The sequence below is a fragment of the Dendrobium catenatum genome, unplaced genomic scaffold (genome assembly GCF_001605985.2).
Source record: "Dendrobium catenatum unplaced genomic scaffold, ASM160598v2 fragScaff_scaffold_167, whole genome shotgun sequence".
Classification (NCBI taxonomy): Eukaryota; Viridiplantae; Streptophyta; class Magnoliopsida; order Asparagales; family Orchidaceae; genus Dendrobium; species Dendrobium catenatum.
In genome coordinates, this window is record NW_021318629.1 from 195,034 (window position 1) to 200,290 (window position 5,257).

Consider the following 5,257-nt stretch of genomic DNA (forward strand, 5'->3'; position numbering starts at 1 on the left):
GGGCATATTTCATCTAGAGTTACATGAATATCTAACACACAAACATAAAAGATAAAACACCAAAGTTTTTAACATGGAAACTCAAGAAAATTGAAAAATTCATGGGATTTGGCCCAATTCAAATAATACTACTAGTGTTTGAAAGAATCACACAGCTTGATCTGTCCTGTGATTCAAAGACGATGAAATTATAATAATAGAGAGAGTTAGGTGGAAGTCCGACACAATATGTGATCAGGAAGAAGTTCGATGTCGATCGGTGGCTGGGTTGAAGTCTGACGCGCGTCCCTCGGTGACTGGGCAGAAGGCTTGCGTTGGCTGGTGGCCAAGCGAAGTCCGGCGATGTTCGATGGTGTGGCAGAAGTCCTATGTTGATTGGTGGCTAGGCGGAAGTCCGACATCGGTTGGTTATCGAGAGGAAGTCTGACGTTGCTCGGTGACCAGATAGAAGTACGACATCTCTCGGTGGCTGGGCAAAAATTCGACATCGGTTGGTACTCGTGTTGAAGTTCGATGACTGTCGGTTTCGAAGCAAAAATTCGGTGTTGTTCGGTGGATAGTGGAAGTTTTGAGTAGGTCGGTGGCCAAGAGGAAGTCCGGCGTCGCTCGGTGGCCGGATAGAAGTTCGGCGTCGATCGGTGGCCAAGCAAAAGTCCAGCATCAGTCGGCAGCCGCGTGGTGGTTAAGGAATAGAGGAGAAATGATAAAAAAGCTCTTGATTTTTAGGAGTAGTATATAATTTTTAGATAGTTTTAATATTTTTATACTCAATTTCTTGAATTCAAATATTTTTTTAGCATATGATATGAAAATATTACTGAGAGCTATAATCATATCATAAAATTTTATTTATTTATAATTAAATTTTATAATAAACGGAAATACTTGCAGCCAGCGAATGAATGGTTTTGCAGGTATTTCTATAAAAAATTTACTTTTCAGATAAAAATTTAATAATTTGTAGCCGTTATTTTTTCACTAATGACAATTATAATATGTACAATCATTTATACAAAACTGGTCTCTAATTAATACAAGTATGAACCCACTAATAACAAAATAAAACACTCGATCATAGCTATTAGTGATCACCTTAATTACTTTAGTTATTCAATAAGAAGCACTAATCCAGCATATGATTAACAACATGATTACAATAAGCATTATCAAAGTCCAGCGCACCTAACTAAAGATGATTAGAGGTGCATGATTGAGCAAATTTAATTTTTTTATTATTAATCACATTTGTTTTTTAAAAAATGTGACTATTAGAAGTATGATTGAAACTACTTGTGACTTGACTATATATATTTAGCAATATTTTTTTTACAAAATTATGATTACCAATTTAAGTCAAACGCCTTAAAAAAATATGATTATAGTATAAAATAATGAAAAACATGTGACTAAAACTTGTGTTTAGTTGCATTTAAAAAAAAAGCATGTTAATTAGTAGGTTAAATTTACCATAATGATGGGAGCTCGTTTAGGCTTCAATATTTAGGAGAGCTTTTTTACTGCTTTATCAGACAACTTTAAAGTACAAAAATTTTTTTAACTAAAATTTTTTGTACTAAAAAAATGCTTCATAAAACATTAAGGAAGCTATCTCAAAAGAAGTCTTAGTTAGATGACAAAGCTCATCATATTTAGTAATAGCAAAAAAAAGTGCTCTTTACATATGTAAAATAAGCAATAATATCTATTTTATTTAAATTTAAGAGATATGCTGTTGGTGACCATCTTCTTCTACACAGCGATCAAGGTAAGGAAAAATTATTAGGTGCGGAGTGCGCACCGTCCGCACAAGCATTGGGGGGTGCTCGATTTGTTGCAGACGGTTCTCCTCATCCGCACTCCGCACCTAATAATCTCTCCAAGGTAAGACCCGTTATGGCTGATTTTATAAATCTCCTCACGAAGAGATACACAAAATCTTGTTTGATCCAACCATTTAAACCAAGCACAAAGCCCTCTCTCAAGCAAAAAAGAACATTCTTTCTTTTCCATTGGCTTCAATGCTCTTAATTAGAAGAGTTTTCTGCTTCCTCGATTGATCCCCCAATTTTGTCGACCCCTCCATTGAGCTCGGTACAGAACAATATCGAGAAGTACTGAGCTCGGTATTGAGCAGTACTCAGTATGAGATGATGTGACACATTTTCATTGGGCTATGGACGGCGTACACGACCTGAACCCAATAATTTCCCCCTCCAAAAACCCTGTAATGGTATGTTGAACTGCGAACAATTTAATAGCTTCATTAGTAGGTATAGACCTATAGTTGTTGTCTCATAATACCTCGTGGAAGAGTTACTAATCTCTTCAAAATAATTTTCTCTACAAATGTTTTATCTTTCTTAGAACTTCACTTAAGATTGTGTCTTCTCAAGCAAATTAACTTCAATTAAATGTCTTCTTAAAAGTCAGTAAAAGAGCATTATTGATAATTTGTGCACATTATACAATTAAAATTTGAAAGCATTTAAGAAAATCACATTACTTTGTTAGCTAATGCACTTCATCAAAGACATTCATCATATAATCCCAACTTCTAAGGCCAACCACACGACTCGAGATATTAGCTCATTAAAAATTATGATCTTTGATACAGCTGAATAATTTCTTGTATGCAAGTATATTGGGCATAAACAAGTTGAATTGAGTCACGAATAGCTTGAGCTTGAGATTGATTAACTAATCCAGTATGAGCATGAACTTGAGCTCAATTTTTTTAAAATTGAGTCCACTCACAAGCTAACTCATTCATTATGAAATGAGGAATTTAATTATTACAAAAAAATAAAGCATTTATTATAACTGTCCGGACTAGAATATACACGACAATAGAGTAAGCATTTTTTTCATCTTAGGGTTGCAGGAATATCCAACACACAACCATAAAAGCTAAAACACTAAGGTTTTTAACGTGGATACCAAAGAAAAGGGAAGTCGAACATCGATTGTTGCCCGGGCAGAAGTCCAACGATGGTAGGTGGTCGGGCAGTAGTTCGGTGTCTATTGGTGACTGGGAGAAAGTTCGGCATCGATCATTGGCTGGGAGGAAGCTGACGTTGCTCAGTGGCCGGACAGAAGTCCGGCATCAGTCGGTGGTCGGGCGGAAGTTCGGTGATGGTAGGTGGCCGGGCAGCAGTCCGGCATCGATCTGTCGGTGGTTGGGAGAAAATTTAGCATCGATCAGTGGCTAAGAGGAAATCCAACATCGCTTAGTGGCCGAACAATAGAAGTCTGGCATCAGTCAGTGGTTGGGCAGAAGTCTGGCGACGATCGGTGGCATAGAGGAAGTCCGACGTCATTCGGTGGCTAGGTGAAAGTCTGGTGTCAGTCCATGGCAGGGAGGAAGTCCGGCGTCACTTGGTGACCAGACAGATGTCCAGCGTCGATCAGTGGCCGAGTGGAAGTCCAGCATCAATTGGTGGACGGGAGGAAGTCCGACAATTGTTGGTGGCAGGCAGTGGTCTGGCAATGGCTTGTTGGCTCGATGGTGGCTGGACGATGGTTGAAGAGGAACTTGGTTGCAAGACAAATAGCAAATTTCTCTTTCTTCTTCCTCCTCTTCTTTCTCCTTCTCTTTTTATTTTCTCTTTTGTGAAGAATGGATGGTTTATTTATAGTTTTTTTTTTTAAGTGTCATGACTAGTAAATAGTGAGAAGATTAAGAATAGGTTCAAAGTATTTCATATGGATGGCCGATATTAATTCCTTTGATCATAAACATTTATCGAGTATTTGAGTATCTTAATAAAGTCAGAATTCAACAATCTTGGACTCGTTGGATTCGTCTCATCGAGCTGGTTGATTCGACTGTAAGCATGTCACATTTAGAAATTATTTGATTGTCTAACTTATACTTTGAAACTTCCAAATACGCTTCAAACCCTCTATTGGACCCATTTGGGTTCAGATTGGATATTCAGTTCAACTATAAGTTTGCTAAAATTGGAGTTCGAATGTCCCGAAATTAATTTCGGGAGTTTCCAATTCAAATTCTCCTTGAGATTCGTGCCCGATCAAGATTATTTTTTTTATGATATAGCAATAACAAAATGATAAAAAAATTTAAAAAATAGATGAGAAATAATAAAAAGCTATTGATATTTAGGAGTAATATATAATTTTTAGATAGTTTTAATATTTTTATTCTAAATTTCTTGAATTCAAATATATTTTGAGCATATGATATGAGAATATTACTGAGAGCTATAATCATGTTAGAAATTTATTTTTATTTATAATATAATTTTAATATGTATTTTTTATTCTTTATTAATCCAAATAAAATTGATGTTTTTTATATGACCATGGCTACAGCATACACATCATTCTTTTTTTCTCATATCAAACCTAATATTTTCATTGTGGGTTAAAAATTAAAAACCTATAAAATTCAGCCGAGCTAAATCAAGATCAATTTAGAAAAAAGTAAAATAATTCTATTTTTAAATATTATGATTTAATTTAAACTTTTTAAATATTAATAATTTGATTTAAAAAAATTGAGTAATCTTAATCTAATGAACATTTCCCCTACTTCCGGTCTTTAGATACGGCAGTTAAAAAAGTGGGCCCACCGTATAATTTATTGTACGCCTACGTTCTGTAGGAAGCGACTGCTTTCATGACGAGACCGTTAACAACCTTAGCCTTTTATTTTTGGGACGGTGGAGAGCACAGAAATATATTTTAATAAAAATTAATAAATTAATATATTAAAATTTAGGCAAATAATAAAAAGTGAAAACTACCAACCACTTGATGACACCACTATTAGCTAATCTAATAAATAAATAAATCATGATAAAAATACAATTAATTTCAATGCCAATTTTATTGGATTTATAATCAAAACAAGCGTCTCAGTAAGATGAATTTGATAGTAGCATAATACCTTGATCCTGATCTAAATATGTCTGAATCAAACGCTCAAAAGCATAATAAAAATTTTCATGAGACTATATATAAGAGATCGAACAATCTCTAAAATTTAAATGCCCATAATTAAGACGAGCATCTCAACAATCTGAATGGAGTATAAGATTGCCAAGTTATTATATGAATAATCAACTAAGATATTTAAGAAAAAAATCAAATTATTAAGAGATCAATTCAAGCCTTTAAATAGTCTCTTGATTATTTCCTCGCTACTTTTGTAAGAAAAATAACTCGTCATACCACCACTATCACTTAATAGTCAGAATTAATGGCACCTAAATGTTCCTATTAGCCAATACCCATT